The following is a 19266-nucleotide window of genomic DNA, read 5'->3' on the forward strand; positions in this document are numbered from 1 at the left end:
TCTTTCTTCTCTCGTTAGCATACTGTAAACTTTTCTGATTATGCACAATTTTGTTGTTCTGTAAATTTTATTATATGAAATATCAAAATTGGGAACGATCCCGCTTCCACTGCGGACCTCACGTTCTTTCATCTCCATCATTAATTTATTTTTCTTTTTCATTTTCTTCTTGCTCTTATTCCAATTCATCCAACTCCCTAATGAAGTTAGTTGTCTCCTATTTGATCCAAAATACAGGGAATTTCAAGCAACAACAAATAAGATGCATAAAAAGTATAATAAGTACATTATATTTAAGAAACATACTTTGAACACTTCAAATCTATTTCCTTCATATTTACCATCGTGGGCAGGTACATGGATTTGGACATTTAAGACCACTAAATTCTCCAAGTTTGTCGCCATTTCGTTTAGTGCTTCCTCGATCTCCTCCATGCGCTCTACCAGTTAAAGTTTGTTTTTTTAATCTCGATTTATTATTCTTCAATGGACTCCTACTTCTCCTTCATAAACATTTGATCTTATAAAGACGTGATACCCCTTCCTACTGTTATTCCGTCTATGTTATGCACCACACTTTTATTTTCCAACCCCCTTTCAAATTATCATCTTATTGCCTCTTCTTCATCTACGAATGGTTTAAAGTAAGACATACTCATTTCTTCCTTAGTAGCCAATAGAGGGCGTATTTCCAGCTACAATATTAAAAACAAATGGAATTTTATCAATAACATTTTTGTAATTACATATACAAAGTATCAATTCAAGATTGTTATTACCTCAGGTGAATCAAACACCTTCTTCTTGTTGGAATTGGTATCCTAAATCTCTTATATTCTCATAGTTTGTAAATATTGTATAAACAAATTATTATTAATAAAATAATTGTTATTTTATGAGTATACACTCAATTCAATAAACTAAGATCCTAGGTTATTCTATATAATTTAAACATGTATGTAGAGACATACGAGTGGATCATGTTTAAATGATAACCTAAATGGTCTATAGTAAATGGTTAAGGCTGGGTATCTTATCCTGGTGACACTACGGATACGACCCGCTTTGTAGATGTTACAAGTATTGTAAAGTGCTACAAATGATCTGATCTTGATCAATCATATGGAGACATGTGAGCAAAGGTATCTTATACAAAGATTTGTATAAGACTAGACCATGAAATGTTTAGTCTCATTATATAATATTGTTAATAGTAGAGACTTACATTTCACCAGGATGACCATAGGTGACATAATCTAAATTCTGAGTGAGTTATGAACTCCTGCCTATGAAGGCGGTCCTTTGATTTGTATGGGTGAGAGTGACCAGATTGCCAACTTAATATGCCTACTATTTTGGAGATTTATCTGATTAGGGAGCTGGGAACACAACTACACAAGACAAAATTCACCACTTCCCTGATGTCGGGGTAAGTAGATAAATAGCAATTTATAAGGGCTAATTTCAGGGCTTGAACAATGTTATCACACCCTCTCCTAGCCTGAGAGAGACTTGGTCATAGTTGGATTATGACTTATTTTTCATTAGAGGGATCCGTGGTACTTAAAAGAGTTAGATATAACTATAGGGGCAAAATAATAATTTTGGCCCAACTATACTTACAAGTAATTTGCGAAGGGTCATTGCACTGTTGGCTGATTATATCCAATGGACACAAAAATATATTTATAGTGCGAAGAGTGCAGCTGTTGGTCTTTAGTGGAGTGACCAATAGTTAATAGATGTTAGGTAATTTAATTAAAGAGTTTAGTTAATTATCCAAGTACCATTGTAGCTTCAATCTACAGGTCCATGAGGTTCCATCTGTAGCTCAACAGAGATTTTTTGAGAATTAAGTTTTGGATTAATTTGAGTTGTTCAAATTAATTGAGGGAATTAATTATATATGATATAATTAATTAAATTAATTATATATAATTAATATAATGTATTAGATACTTTATAATATAAAGTATTTTGAGAGGAATTAAATTTTTGAATATTATTCAAATATTAGTTATATGGATAAGATTCATATAATTGAATTTATTATAAATAGGATTTATATTAAATGTCATGTAATGATGAGAGAATATAAAAAATATAGTTATATTGTATTTGATACAATATAGAAAGTATATGTTATATGTTATATTTGATATAACATATAGTTATCTATATACAATAAGTTAGTTATTATATTTATATATATTTATAAATTATTTAATTTAATTTTTTTGAATTAAATTAAATGAGAGAGTTAACCTACTTTTCCTCTCTATCATAAGTGGGGTTGAGGGGTTACGTGAGAGATGGTCTCACATTGGCTTCTCCCTTCTTGGAATTGATAGAGAAAAAAAACTTCTTTTTCTTCTTCTTCCACTCATCCTCTTTCCCTCTTCAAAAATTGTGCAGAGCCCACCACTCCTACACATTCTCATTCCCAAGAGAATACAGAAGGTTTGCAAGTGGTGGTGCCCATTTGGGTTTTCAATTTTAGAGATCGCAGTGTTCGTGTTTGTGGATCGAGGAACTACACGAAGAAAAATGTTCTTCAAAGGTAGCCATTTTCTTCCCTATTTCTCAAATTCAGTATGCTGCAATTTTAGTTTATAATGCATAATCTTTTTTCTGTGTTCTGTAGTTTACAATTTTGTGAAAACGAAAATTGGGAATGATCCCCGCTTCTGCTGCAAAACCTTCATCGATTCCTTGCAATTGGTATCAGAGCAGAGATTTTGATCCCATTTTTTTATTTCCAGAATTTAATTACAGTGGTGTGTTGCATTCTGTAAATTTTTCATGTTGATTAATATTTATTGAATGGTTTGCTATTATGTATGTTTCGAGGTTGGATCTTAGTTTTACAGCTTCTATTTTACAAATTTGGTTTGTAAGAGCCCATGTTTTAGGGAATTTAATCGCTATCGAGTCTGTAATTTGTTTCTTTGAGTTGCTCGTGTTGTTCCCGATGTCAATCTGGAGAAAACGATGCCAAAATTGGAGGTATTTCGAAGGAGTTCGAAACTGTACAGTGGGCAACTGTACAGTAGCATCGTGATGTTGTGCCCTAGTGTCGTGATGCTGCGATGTGGCAAACAGAGTCTTTTCTCCGTAGCATCGCTGACAGGCCCAAAACCTACGTCGTTAATAAGCTTTGAGTCTGATAAAAAAAAAAAATTGTAAAATCACTGAACTATTCCTATTACTATTAAAACGTAGCAACAATGGTAAGTGCGGGGTCAAACCACAGAAAAGCGAAGAATTAATTTCTTTAGATTTGACCGTGGAAAAATAGTAAAAACGGTTTTTAGTTTTTGGTTTTAAATTGAAATTTGCAAGTAAAAGTAAAGTGCAATGGATATATGAAATAGTAATGGATTCATATAGTTTTCAGATCAAGTAGTCATTCAATGTAAATTAAATCATTGTTTTCAACCAACATATCATATATTCGAATTATGCATGCATAGCTACCTAATCGATGCGAATTAACTAATCTCTACAAAGGCCGATAATCAATTAATTCGAACAATCGAGCATCCTAATTCGTAACTAAGGCTAGAAAGACCGTGCCTCAACTAACCTACATACTCCTAGATGCATTTGGGTCCTTAGCGACCATAAGGAATTAGAAACATGCATTAAGAATCAGGATTCAACTCTGTTGATTAAGTGTCAGGATAACCATATTCAAATAATCAATTTATTCTTTAAATCTAGATTAAACGTGCGATGCAAAAATTCAAGGACAACCTATAAACCTAAGCATGCTCATCTAATCTGTGCTACAAGGGTAAATTCAAAGCATGGATGATTACAAGGATACGTGCGAGCTTAAATTTAACTAGCTAAGACATGCAATCATGACAAGGCATCAATCCAACACATAAAAGCAAGTCTAGATTAAACAAGATTAAACAAAAACATAATTCTGAATTAAAGCACAAAATTGAACAGAAAACTCATCAAAATACAAGAATGCTTGATCCAAGAACTAAACGAAAGATAACCTCATCGATTCATAGACAAACCGATGGGATACAATCCAAAACTCGTCCATAATATGAAAATAAAATAAAAACTAACCTAATGATACTAAAAATTGAAGGGAATAGAAGAAGAATGAATTCTAACTTCGGCCTCCATCAATTTGGCCTCCAAAGTTTAGCATATTTTGACCTAGGGCCGAAGAGGAGTATTTATAGAAACCATTGCAGTGTTGCAATGCTACAAACAACGTTGCAACGCTCGATAGAAAAGCCATCAGCATAAGAGAAATGTTACAATGCTGGCATTGTGCCAAACCCGGAGCGTTACAACCCTAGGGGCAGCGTTGCAATGCTCCCCTACATACAAGGCTACTGCCTCGTAGCGTTAGGCGAGCGTTGGGGCTTCTTATTATTTGAGCTTGCGACGCTGGTCAGGGAAATTTTGGTCTTTTCAACTCCTTTGAAGCCTAGATGCTCGAATTAACTTCAAATTGCTCCAAATTAACTCCGATTAGCTTCAAATCCCCAATTTTACCTCTTGGTTCGTCGATACGTACAAAATAAGGAAATAAACACGTAAAATCCAATAACGAGCCCTAATTAAACTAGGAATAATGTAGAATTGTATCAATAGTAGCAGAAACACAAGGATCGTCTAAGCACTCAAATTCACTAATTTTGGCAAAATATAAAGCATGCTTTTGCAGAAACAAGTGAGTTTCAAGACATACTTCTTGTAAAACTTCTTCAAAGCTCCTTCACCAGCTACTATCTTCTCCAGATCTTGTTGTAGACCACCTTAAGATCTTCCCCACCATTCTCTTGGTGCTCTAGATTGAGTTGTGGGACTCAAAACAAGCTTGAATTAAGGGTAGAAGGAGAAATGCTCACTGCAGAAAATCAGCTGAAGAACTCTTTCTTCAAACCAGTTTTTCTCCCAAATCTCTATAGATTGCATGCCTGATTTTCACTCTAATCTTTTCATTATATTGCAGATTAACATGCAAAGAAAAGAGTTGCATGAGTTGCAGCTCATGCTTGGAGAAGACAAGGCAAAGATATTACTTCTTGTGTGAGCTACTTCAAAAGATGGATAATGGAAAATCATTTTCCATTTAAGTGTTTTGTTTTGTTTTCCTTTTTCAATTTTATCTCAAAAAATAAAAATTTGATTTTATTAAATCTATTTTGATTTTAAAATGAAAAATTTAATTAATTTCATAAATTAATTATTAAATAAAACTTAATTAATTTAATATCAAATATTAAATTAATTTTAACACATATCCATCTTTATATATTTAAATCATATTTAAATATATATATTTCTATTCCGTTTAGTTCTAAAATTAAACATATAATTATATCTCATATAATTATTAATTCCCTTAATTCGAATTTGAACTAACTTATCACGCTATTCTAGAGCTAGTTTGTTACGAGCTAGTAGGGGAACCTCGTGGACCTACAAATCATGGGCTCCAACGATCCGAGATTAATTGGCTAAACTTATTAGATCAAATTAATCCCCATTCGTTAACTAATGGGTCACTCCACTAAAGCCCATAGTTGCACTCCCCCCACTGTAGATATATTATGTCCACATGATTTAACCATAATCAGCAAGTCGACCCTTTACAGGTTGTTCGTAATAACGGCTGGGTAATACGTCTTATTTCTCAAGTCTCTACTGATTCTCTAATGAACAACTGGTTTGTGATCCAATCACTAAACCAAACCCTCTTAACCTAATGAGAGGGTGGGGCCCTTTATTCAAGACTTGGATTCAGTAATTAAGACAACAACCTTTCTTCTATCCCTAAATCGGGTAGGCGTGAACTCCGTCTTCCACCCTATGTCTCCGGCTATCTATCCGGTCTTACTCCTGAAATGAGAGTCTTATTGAGCTGGCGCTGTTGAGCCAACCCTCAACTATGAAAATCTAAGGGCAATCCTGAATAAACAGGAGTTCATAGTTAGCTCAAGATTAAGATGAGTTACCTAGGTCATCTAGATGAAACAGTCAGTCTTAAATAGTAAACAGTGTTATAAAGTAAAAGTGACTTATTTCTTGGTCCTGATCTTATGCAAACTCATTGCATAGGACACCCCCACTCCTCATGTCATAACATGTACGAATTAGGATCACATCGTATGTAGCACTATACAACTCTTTGTAACAACTACAGAGTAGGCCGCATTCAATGGTATTACCAGAATAAGGTATCCAACATAAAGTTCATTCATGTACCATAGAATAACCTCATTCATGTACCATAGATCATTTTGACTATTTACTCGAACTTGATCCACTCTTATGTCTCCACATAAAGTTCAAGTACTCATACAATAGTCATAGGTCTTAGTTTATTAGATTTGCACTTTCATACAATTTATGAAATCAATAACAAGTATATTGATTATAGAAGACGTTTATTATTTTACAAACTGCGAGTTTTTAGGATATAAAACCCAACAATACTCCCACTTGGACTAAAACTCCAGTGGATCAATATATACAAATATATACAATGTTGAGTTTACATGGAGAGAATAAAATGTACAAATACAATAAACTAGCACATAACAATACCCATAATTCTCCCACTTGCCCTAGTGATACAAAACTCGTAGACCTAGTCCTACTAGGTGACCCTCGAACACTTTAGCCGAGAGGGCCTTCGTAAATGGATCAGCTAAGTTGTCTTAGGAAGCAATCTGGGTGATGATGACGTCTCCTCTGTGTACAATCTCCCTGATGAGATGGTACTTTCGTTCAATATGCTTTCACCTTTTATGGCTTTGTGGTTCCTTTGAATTTGCAATTGCTCCACTGTTGTCACAATAGAGAGTGACAGACAGGTGCATATTAGAAACTACTTCCAGATCTGTCAAGAATTTTTTGAGCTATACTGCTTCTTTTGCTGCTTCACTTGTAGCAACATACTCAGCTTCCATTGTGGAGTCTACAATACAACCCTGCTTGATGCTCCTTGGTGCGTTGTTTTATGTAATTGAAATATGGATGATATGCATTGATGGAATTGCGTTGTGCATTCAAGTTTCCCAGCAGAATTTAAGTGTAAATTCCTCTGAGTTTCTTGGTAAGTCCAGGGTCGAACACAGGGACTTGTGAAAATAGTTGCATTGGTGATTTTTATGAAGACTTGCAGTAACCAGTTAAATAAATAAATCGTTGGGTTTGTTATTTGCATTGATAAAAATAAATAAAGAATGCGGCGGAGTTTAAAAAGAGTTGGTAATGGGAAATACGATGAATATGCGGTGAACGGGTTGAGAAAAGTTTCGGCTAACACTCCCTAGAATGCGTTCATGCTTTACGATAATGTAACATGCATACAATAGTAAACCACCTCTAGGCATGAATACTACGGCTTCTAAGGCTAGAACGTATGTGATAAATATGCGATAAGTCTACAGGGTTTACACATAAACCTCTATCTCTATTTATGAGATGACAACATGACATTCACACAAATATGTGACCACATAATATCATTCCCATTCCTAGGATGCGTGCGATGCAAGCTGACAAACCGAGCTTATCTCTAAGTCCCTATCTCTTGTTTATGCAAGCCTAATCTTGCTCTTTTGAGTCTAGATTCTAACCTAGCTCTCTCGAAACATTAGGTTCTTTCTTTAGATTCACTCTCGAGTAACTAAAAATGGTATGTTGCATAGCATAAAACAAGACAATCGCAAGCAATGAACTTCCTAGGTCATGTTAGCTTAGTTCTTCTCAACCCATTCAACTAGTTTAGCTACTCATGCGTATTAAGAGAGTGAGCAGATGTAGAAATAGAACTTCCATTGAATAGATATGAAGATGAAGTACAAAATAACAATGCAAGTATAGTAAAGAGCTTGGTAGCAATTTCTTGCTGCCAGGCGTTTACACTGTTTCTACTCGTGCTCTAAAGATATTCTTGCTCTTGCGAGAGTCGGCTCGCTCTCTGCTCTTACGCCCCAAGATTCTCTCTTGAGTTTCCCTGGGCGATCTTCGACGCCACCACTCTTCTCTTGTTTTGCCTTAAAATGGAATAAAAAACTATGAACAGAAGCAACTGGTTAACTCGTCAACCGATCAACCCCTTTTCTGAAGAATGCACTTGGTATTTATAAGGCATTAATGGTGAAAGGCGGCTTCTCTCTCCCAGTTGTACAGATGGGACGACTTTAATTCCTGATTGACGCACCGAATGATTATTACTGATAAAGCTGAATGTACTTTGTGACCGTTATCGGCTGTCAACTTAATTTGGATTCGACTGTCATCAGCTTTCTGTCCCATCGCTCTTAATTGGCGTTTCATCCAGATGCGTCCACCTTGTTGCACTGACCAAGTTGCGGCGATCCTTCTCGGGCGAATGTTTGCGAGCACGATCCACGCAAAGTCTTGTGGTGAAGTTGCATTCGACCGATAATTTCCTATGATTGCAATCTTGCATTGCGTTAACACATATTCTGCTCAAAAATACAAAAATCAATAGTTCTAATATGCTGAACGCATGCGATCGCAATATTATAGAATTTATGCTTAATGGACGCAATTTAACATATTTTATCAACGCAATCCAACATTGTTTAATAACTTAGCATTATGATATCGTGCATTTCTGCCCGTTATCACACCTCTAAATTTAAACAATGCTTGTCCTCAAGCATCAGCTAAAGATTCCTTTAACAAGTCCACCACAAAGTTCTTTTCCTAGATTTCTCAAGGATACTTCATTCAAGTCCTATATACCAGAATTTTCTTAAGTCTTATTCAAGTCTCTTCTTAAAATGTTTCTAAGACCTAGGGACTGCAAGTTTGACTTTCAAAAGGACTTTACTAAATTCCGGAACATCACATGATTTATTTCAAAAAAGAAATTTTTTTTCTTACCGAGGTGTCAAATGATTTTATCCTTGCACAAAAATTTTCTTCCTATATATATATTTTTTCTGACCTTGCACTGATCCAAGTGGCTTACCTTCATTTTGGCTTGCCCCCATGGGTGTCATGCAGACATCCAACTACGAGCAATGCACTCTTTCTCAGACTAAACTCATACCAATTTGGTAATGGAGTTGTGGTCATTTATTTATGCGTTGATTCTGGTGACTTACTTTCGTTTTGGCTTGCCCCCTCATGTGTCATGCGGACATCCAACTACGGGTAAGTGCCTTTCACAACTTAACTCTTAACAACATGGGTTTTCCATTGCGTTGACAGTGGAGTTGTTATTCTCAAAAATGTTTTTTTTCTGTAGAAAATAGCAAGGTCGAAAATAAATACCTCACCCCAAAACCTAAAATGCGGCAATGTCCTCATTGCCAAAAGATTAAAATAAGTCATGCGATGGTCATAGAATGTGTTGTAAAGAAAGTTTGAAAGAAAGCTAGCAAACCCCTAACTTCGAGAAATATTTCATGAGGTGACTATTTTAAGACTAAGTTGACTCTAGTGCATATGAAAGAAATAGAAGCATATTTTTCATCATTGAAATTATACTTGGATATGAAACAGAATGCGGTGACTCACTAAATTTATCTATTTCAAATGATTGCGGTGATTAAAGAGGATGCGGTGATAAAACTTTGAAGACTAAAATGCAATGTGATAGAGCAAAAGGAAATAAAGATAAGGAAGAGTACACCCCCAAATTTTGCACTGTAGCCTGCATTGTATTGACGCATCCATCTTTGCGGTGATCTCTCTTCTTTGGGTTGAGGTGATGGAATAAGATAAGCGCTTCTTCGCGTAACATCTCCGCAATCCAGCGCCTCGATCGTTGCAAGAAAAACAAAGAGATGGTCAAATTATTTTAAACAAAATAAAAATCGTTATCACAATTTTTTTTTATATATAATAACGATAGTGATAGTAGAATAAGAATAAATCAGAATTGAAAAGATAGTGAAAATTTCGAGTAGTGGAGAAATGAGTTGAAGACTTGAGGTTTCCCAAAACTTGCGTCCCTGATAAGTTACGATATTCGATAACGTAAGGACCACCTACTTCCTTCTTCATTCAAAGTCTCTTAGTTCCACGGAGTCGACTTGGCGATACCAGTCTTTTCCATGGTATGCCTTTACTCGCTGCCCATTGACTTTGAATATGTTGGTTCCGTCTTCATTTGATAATTCCACCGCGCCATGCGGAAGTACTTGTCGAATTATGAATGGTCCAGACCAACGTGACTTTAGCTTTCCCGGGAAGAGTCGCAAACGTGAATTGAAAAGCGAGACTTTTTGCCCGACTTGGAGGTTCTTACCACATATGTGTTGATCGTGCCAGCGCTTGGTGCACTCTTTATAAATCTACACATTTTCATGTGCGTGTTCCTCCATTCTTCTAGCTCGACCAGTTGCATTTTCTACGCTTCCTTTGCCTTCTTCGAATCAAAATTCAGCTTCTTTACCGTCTACAGTGCCTTATATTCCAGCTCCAAAGGCAAGTGACATGCCTTACCAAATACCAACGCATAGGGGGACATACCTATAGGTGTTTTAAATGCGATCCGGTATGCCCACAACGCATCATCAAGCTTTGTTGCCCAGCCTTTGCATGAAGGCTTAACTACACTTCAGCCTGGCCATTCGTCTGCGGATGGTATGCGGTGGCCACCTTGTGGAGAATATTGTACTATTGCAGCAGCTCCTTGATATTGTGATTGACAAAGTGTGATCCTTCATCACTTATGATGGCACGTGGAGTGCCAAAACGAGTGAAAATATTTTTCTTTAGGAACTGGGAGACTACCGCCGCATCAGTTGCGGCGCATGCTGTTGCCTCTACTCACTTGGAGACATAGTCGACGGCTAATAAAATATAGTGCTTATCTTTGAAGGAGGGAATGGTTCCATGAAATCAATCCCCCATACGTCAAATAGTTCTAGCTCCAAGATAGTGTTCATTGGCATTGCGTTCTTCCATGAAATGTTGCCTGTGTGTTGACACCAATCACATTTCATTGCGTAGTCAGCCGCATCCTTGAATAATGAAGGCCAAAAGAATCCACTTTACAAAACTTTGGCTGTAGTGCGTTGCCTTCCAAAGTGCCCACCATATGGTGAGTCGTGGCATTGTGACAATAGCGTTGTTAAGCAGCATCTGGTACACATAATCGAACGATTTGGTCTGCATCTCTTTTATACAGATTCGGCTCATCCCAATAGTAGTGTCTGCATTCATTATTGAGCTTCTTCTATTGATGATAGGTGTAATCTTCAGGAAATTGTTCACAAACCAAATAATTAACGATGTCCGCATACCAGGGCAATTCTTCTATGTGGAACAACTGCTTGTCCAGGAACACAACACTCACCTCAGATTCATTGCGGTCAACCTCAGGATTTTCCAATCTGGACAAGTGATCCGCAACTTGATTCTCTGTTCACTTCCAATCAATTATCTCGATATCAAATTATTGAAGGAGGAGAACCCATCTGATCAACCTCGGCTTTGCGTCCTTTTTTGTCATTAAATATTTGATTGCCGAGTGATCAGTGTGAATGAGTACCTTGGTTCCCAACAGATATGCCCTGAATTTCTCCAACGCAAAAATTACTGGCAGGAGTTCTTTCTCAGTGGTGGTATAATTTATTTGAGCAGGGTTTAGAGTTTTACTCGCATATGTGATGGGGTGCAAAATAGTTTTCTTTTTTTTATACTAATGCAGCCCCCATCACATACCCGCTTTCATCGCACATGATTTTAAATGGCATTGTCCAATCCGGCACAATCAGTACGGGTGCGTTAATCAATGCATCTTTTAATCCTCTGAATGCGTTGAGGCAATTTTTGTCAAACTCAATTTCCTGTATGCCTCTAAAAACGCACTCAATGGTCATGCTATCTTAGAAAAGTATTTGACGAATTGTTTGTAAAATCCAGCGTGCCCCAAGAAGCTTCACACAACCTTCACGCTGCTTGGAGGTGGGAGTTTTTCAATTGCTTTAATCTTTGCTTTGTCCACCTCCAACCCTTCTCAGGAGATTTTGTGTCCCAACACTATACCCTTCTTAACCATGAAATGACACTTTTCCCAATTGAGCACCAGATTTGTCTCTTCACATCTTTTTAGAATCTTCTCCAAGCTAGCTAAGTAGACTTCATAAGTGTTCCCATAAATAGAGAAGTCATCCATAAATATTTCCACAGAGTCCTCGAGATAATCTGAAAAGATCGCCATCATGCACCTTTGGAACGTGCTTGGCATATTGCAGAGGCCAAACGGCATACGGCGAAAAGCAAACGTCCCATATGGGCAGGTGAATGTGGTCTTGTCTTGATCTTCAGAAGCTATCATGATTTGATTGTATCTGTCATACCCATCCAGGAAGCAATAAAAATCATTCCCTGCTAGTCTGTCTAGCATTTGATTGATAAAAGGCAGAGGGAAGTGATCTTTCTTTGTGGCCATATTTAGCTTGTGGTAGTCCATATATATGCGCCATCCAGTGATGAATCTTTGCGGTATTAAGTCATTGTTCTCATTTGGGACTACCGTCATTCTGCTCTTCTTCGGCACACATTGCACGAGGCTGACCCACGTGTTATCTACTATGGGATAGATAATGCTCGCATCTAGCCACTTGATAATCTCCTTTTTGACGACCTCTTTCATCGCAGGGTTGAGTCTGCATTGATGTTCAATTGTTGCTTTGTGGTCGTCTTCAAGACGAATGTGGTGCATGCAGTACACGGGGCTAATTCCTCTGATGTCAGCGAGCGTTCAGCCAATTGCTCGCACATGTTTCTTGAGAATGCTCATCAATGCATTCTCTTGATATTCGTTGAGCGCAGAGGAAATTATCACTTACACTTTCTCATTCTGCCCTAGAAATGCGTACTTTAAATGGGTTGGTAGGGTCTTTAGTTTAAGTGTTGGTGGTTGCATGAGGGAATGTTGCATTGTTTTTCTTTCTTCTTTTGGCTTTTCTTCTTGCGTTGCGATAATTTCTTCTTCTTTGTTTGTTTTTGCTACGATCGCATTGCAGGCAGCTACAGATGTGTTGGCATCCTCTTCTTCACACTCTTCATCAAACTTTTCTTCTTCAATCAAATTCAGGTCATCATCAGAATCTTGCAGGTCTTCTTCATCCGAAAATTTCATGGCACGAATTATATTAAATTTGAGCTTCTGTCCGTTTATACTCAAACTCCCTTGTGTAATCAATTTGAGACGACCCGTTGATAGGAAAGGTCGCCCTAAAATGATGGGCACATATTTGTCGGCCTCATAGTCTAGAATGATGAAGTCAGCTGGAAAAATAAACTTATCAATCATGATCAGTACATCCTTCACCTTACCTTCTGGATGAACCAAAGATCTGTCAGCCAATTGGAGAGTCGCTGATGTGGGCACAAGTTGCCCCACATTTAATTGTCTAAAAATTGACAGCGGTATCAAATTTATGTTGCCCCCCAAGTCACACAAGGCTTGCCTAATATAGAGTCCTCCTAAGGAGCAAGGAATAGTGAAGCTCCCAGGATCGCTCATCTTCGGTGGGATAATGGATTTGGAACTTTACGTTATTGCCGCCGTGGTAAATTTTCTAGCGCCTCTCTTCTTAGTTACCATGTCCTTCAGAAACTTGGCATAGGCAGGCATTTCCTCAATTGCTTCACTGAAAAGAATGTTAACATGTAATTGCTTTAACATAGATAAGAAGCGTTGGTACTGTACCTCTTCGTTTTTCTTCTTTCTTAACCTCTGAGGGAAAGGTGGTAACTGGACTTTCACGGTTCCCATTTCATTTGACTTTGAGGTCAACACAACCTCAAGTTCCACTGCTTCATTTTGTTTTTCTTCTTCTTGCGTTACCGCAATCTCAGGCTTCGTTGCGATGAGAGTTGTTCTACTCTGATCCTTCTTTTCTCCCTCCACAGTCTTTCCACTGCGCAATGTCATAACCTGACATTGCTTCTTACCTGATCCCCCTGGGTTGCATGGAAATTCTGTAGAACTTGGCAATGCCTCTTGCGGTCTACTTTTTAGATCACTCGCAATTTGGCTCATTTGCAATTCGAGGTTGCGGATGGACGTAGCCTGACTTTGAAGCACTGTCTCGTTTTTCTCTATATATTGCTTCAATAAGCTCTCACTTGCAATTTGGCTCATTTGCAATTCGAGGTTGCGGATAGACGTAGCCTGACTTTGAAGCACTATCTCGTTTTTCTCTATACATTGCTTCAATAGGCTCTCCAGAGAAGAGAATTGCGGTGGTTGTGAGCTACTTGCTTGATTGCTCTGTTGACCGTTGTTGCGTTGGAAGAATCCTGGTGGCCCTTCTTTTTGCGCCACAGGTTGAAAATTTTGTTGTTGATTCTTCTAGGAAAAATTAGGGTGGTTCCTCCACTTGGGATTGTAAGTGTTTGAAAAGGGATTATTCTTTATAAAACATACAGACTGTGGATTTTGCGGGCAATCTTCCATCGCATGCCCATCACCCAAGTCGTACACCTTGTGGTGTTTTGACTTATTGCGTTGATTTGCCCACCTTGCGGTGTTGGGCTGCTGATCACTATTCCTTGAATCAAATTCATAATTGTAGTCATTTGGTTTTGTAATGAAACAATAGCATCGTTGTTTGCGTCAGGGACTTGTGAAAATAGTTGGGTTGGTGATTTTTATGAAGACTTACGGTAACCAGTCAAATAAATAAATCGTTGGGTTTGTTGTTTGCATTGATAAAAGTAAATAACGAATGCGGCGAAGTTTGAAAAGAGTGGTAATGGGAAATACGATGAATATGCGGTGAACGGGTTGAGAAAAGTTTCGGTTAACACTCCCTAGAATGCGTTCATGCTTTGCGATAATGTAACATGCATACAATAGTAAACCATCTCTAGGCATGAATGCTACGGCTTCTAAGGCTAGAACGCATGCGATAAATATGCGATAAGTCTACAGGGTTTACACATAAACCTCTATCTCTATTTATGCGATGACAACATGACATTCACACAAATATGTGACCACAGAATATCATTCCCATTCCTAGGATGAATGCGATGCAAGCTGAAAAACCGAGCTTATCTCTAAGTCCCTATCTCTTGTTTATGCAAGCCTAATCTTGCTCTTTTGAGTCTAGATTCTAACCTAGCTCTCTCGAGACATTAGGTTCTTTCTTTAGATTCACTCTCGAGTAACTCTAAAGGGTATTTTGCATAGCATAAAACAAGACAATTGCAAGTAATGAACTTCCTAGGTCATGTTAGCTTAGTTCTTCTCAACCCATTCAACTAGTTTAGCTACTCATGCGTATTAAGAGAGTGAGCAGATGTAGAAATAGAACTTCCATTGAATAGATATGAAGATGAAGTACAAAATAACAATGCAAGTATAGTAAAGAGCTTGGTAGCAATTTCTTGCTGCCAGGCGTTTACACTGTTTCTACTCGTGCTCTAAAGATATTTTCACTCTCGCGGGAGTCGGCCCACTCTCAGCTCTTACGCCCCAAGGTTCTCTCTCAAGTTTCCCTGGGCGATCTCTGGCGCCACCACTCTTCTCTTGTTTCGCCGTAAAATGGAATAAAAAAACTATGATGGGACAGATGGTGAAAGGCGGCTTCTCTCTCCCAGTTGTACAGATGGGACGACTTAATTCCTGATTGATGCACCGAATGATTGTTACCGATAAAGCTGAATGTACTTTGTGACCGTTATCGGCTGTCAACTTAATTTGGATTCGACTGTCATCAACTTTCTGTCCCATCGCTCTTAATTGGCCTTTCACCCAGATGCGCCCACCTTGTTGCACTGACCAAGTTGCGGTGATCCTTCTCGGATGAATGTTTGCGAGCATGATCAATGCAAAGTCTTGCAGTGAAGTTGCACTTGACCGATAATTTTCTATGATCGCATCTTGCATTGCGTTAACGCATATTCTGCACAAAAATACAAAAATCAATAGTTCTAATATGCTGAACGCATGCAACCGCAATATTATATAATTTATGCTTAATGGACGTAATTTAACATATTTTATCAACGCAATCCAACATTGTTTAATAACTTAGCACAATGATAACGTGCATTTCTGCCTGCTATCACTCCTCTACATCACTGCTCCTCCGTTCAGAGTAAATACTGACCCCAAAGTTGATTTCCTCGAATCAATATCGGTCTGAAAGTCAGAATCAGTGTATCCAGTAAGGATCAGATCCTTAGAACCATATACGAGCATATAATCTCTCGTTCTCCGGAATGTTTTTAACAGTAGTCCAATGGTCATGACCAGGATTGGACTGAAATCTGCTGACAATTCCTGTGACATAGCATATATCGGGATGAGTACACAACATTGCATACGTTAAACTCCCAACTGCAGATGTATATGGAAAAAGATTCATCTCCTCAACTTCTTGAGGTGTCTTAGGACTCTGTTCCTCAGAAGGTGAATTCCATGCCTGAAAGGTAAAGATCCTTTCTTAGAATTTTGCATTTTATACCTAGACAACATCTTGTCTATAAAAGATGCTTGAGATAATGCCAATGTTCTGTTCTTGCAATTCCGAACTATTTGGATTCTAAGAACATACTATGCTTCTCCCAAATATTTCATTTGAAATTGTGTAGCCAACCATCTCTTCACGTCAGCTAGATATTCTACCTCATTCCCAATGAATAGAATATCAGCACCAGAAAAGCAACAATTTTGTTGACGATCTTCTTGTATACACATGGTTCGTCAACATTTTGTTCAAAGTCATAAGATTTGATCGCAGCGTCAAATCTCATATTCCAGGATCTAAAAGCTTGTTTTAATCCATAAATGGATCGATTAAGCTTGCAATCTTTTTGCTCTTGACCCTGCTATATAAACCCTTCTGGTTGAGACATATAGATACTCTCTTCAAGATAGCCATTCAGAAAAGCTGTCTTGACATCCATTTGCCATATTTCATAATCATAAAATGTGGCTATGGACAAGAATATTCTAATAGACTTTATCATGGAATCTGGAGAGAAGGTTTCTTCAAAATCTAACTCCTCTCTTTGGGTAAACCCTTTTGCCACAAGTCTAGCTTTGTAGGTCTATACCTTACCAGTTTGGTCTCGTTTTCTCTTGTAGATCCATTTGCAACCGATGGGTTTTACCCCTTCAGGTTGATCTACAAGATCCTAGACAGAATTGAAATACATAGATTCCATTTCAAGGTCCATGACTTTAATCCATTTGTCTTTGTCCACATTGTTCATTGCTTGATAAAAAGACAATAGATCCTCTAAACCATCATTTGGTATGATGACTTGAGTTTCAGTTAAACTCATGTATCGGTCAGGCTGTTGCACAACCCTCCCACTATGACGAGGCGTTCTCAACTCTTGAGAAGGATGTGGAGTATCAGTTTCATCAATAACTCTTGTTGATGGACCTGCTCTATTAACAACTCTTGTTGATACTTTTGTCGTTTCTCTGGACATTTCTTCTATTACTAGGTTACTGCTAGGTTGATGATTCTTTACATAGTCTTCCTCAAGGAAAATTGCATTTGTCGACACAAATAACTTATCTTCCCGAGGATCATAAAAGAGACCACCTTTTGTTTCTTTTGGGTAGCCTACAAATAGGCATACTTTTGAACGGTGTTCCAATTTTTTAGGATTTTGACCAACACATGTGCCGGACAACCCCAAATTTTGAAGTGATATAAATTTCCTTTACGTCCTCTCCAGAGCTTGTAAGGTGTTTTAGAAACACTTTTCGAGGGAACCATGTTCAAAATATACACTGCAATCCCAATTGCGTGTCCCCAAAAAGAATTTGGTAACTGAGCGTAACTCATCATGAAACGAACCATGTCCAACAAGGTTCTGTTTCTCCTCTCTGTCACACCGTTTTGCTAAGGTGTGCTAGGGGTTGTGAGTTCAGACTGAATTCCATTTTCTATCAAATAGTTATGGAATTCTATGTCCATATACTCACCATCTCGATCCGATCGAAGTGTTTTAATCTTTTTACCTAATTAGTTCTCAACCTGAGGCTTATACTCTTTGAACTTTTTAGAAGTTTTCGACTTTTGGTGCATTAGGTAAACATGCCCATACCTTGAATAATCATCTATAAAACTGATGAAATATTCATACCCTCCTCTCGCTCCAACATTTAGAGGCCTACAAAGGTCTGAGTGAATTAGCTCTAGGGATTCTTTGACTCTAAAACCTTTTCCAAAAAATGATATTTTTTTCATTTTACCCTCAAGATAAGACTTACATGGTGGTAATGAACTATCTTCCAACTTATTTAGAAGATCGTTCTTAACCAATCTCTCAATCCTGTTCAGATTTATATGATCCAGTCTCAAGTGCCAAAGATAGGCATTTGGAGAAATCTTCCTTTTCTTATGAGTCCCAGCAATTTTAAACATCTCTATGTTCAACACAGCTTTGACTTTAGTTGGTTTTAACATGTACAAGTTATTTTCTAATTTTGCAGAGCAAATATGTTTATTTTCCATATTGATGAATACTTCACCATTTTCGAAATAAACATTATAATTTTGTTCTAGCAAACAAGAGACATATATTAGATTCCTTTTCATATGAGGAATACAATATACATTTTTCAAATAAATGTACTTATCTCCTATAAATAACTTCATATCTTTCACTGCTTTGGCTGAAACAATCTCCCCGGTCCCTACCTTAAAAATTGGTTCACCTTCTGTCAACTACTCTAGGAGCTTGTTTCCTGTGAGATAGTACATACATGATTAACGACACCTGAATCAATTATCCAAATTTTATCGTTTTCTACTAGACATGCTTCGATAACAAGTAAATCATATTTATCTTGTTGTTCGAATTTTACATTCTCATCTACATAATTCATAATTTCAGATGAGTTGGGAGATAGAGGACAATCCTCTATTAGAACTCTTTTGGTGTAACCAACCGATAGTAATTTGTTTGTTGATTTGATTTTACTGTTATGTACATCGGAAGCGAGTATTATAGAAGAATTCAATATGCTGATTCAAACAAATTCTTATTAGCAAATTGTAACTAAATCCAGAATCAAGTTTTAGCAAAAAATAATAATGTACCCATAACCATTATTTATTTGCAACGATATTTTAGTGAGTCAGAATATGTGCTACCGAGGGGCAGTCATATACTCCTTCGCTAAAACAAACAATTTTAACTAATAACTCTTATTCCTATAGTCGTTTAGTTATTGTTTTTGGTCAAGATCTTTACTAACAACTTAGTAATTCTTGTAAGTGTGACTCGCCATTTTCAGATCTTATAAGACGG

Source organism: Benincasa hispida, chromosome 8 (assembly GCF_027475165.1).
Source record: "Benincasa hispida cultivar pf3 chromosome 8, pf3_genome.v1.1, whole genome shotgun sequence".
Classification (NCBI taxonomy): domain Eukaryota; kingdom Viridiplantae; phylum Streptophyta; class Magnoliopsida; order Cucurbitales; family Cucurbitaceae; genus Benincasa; species Benincasa hispida.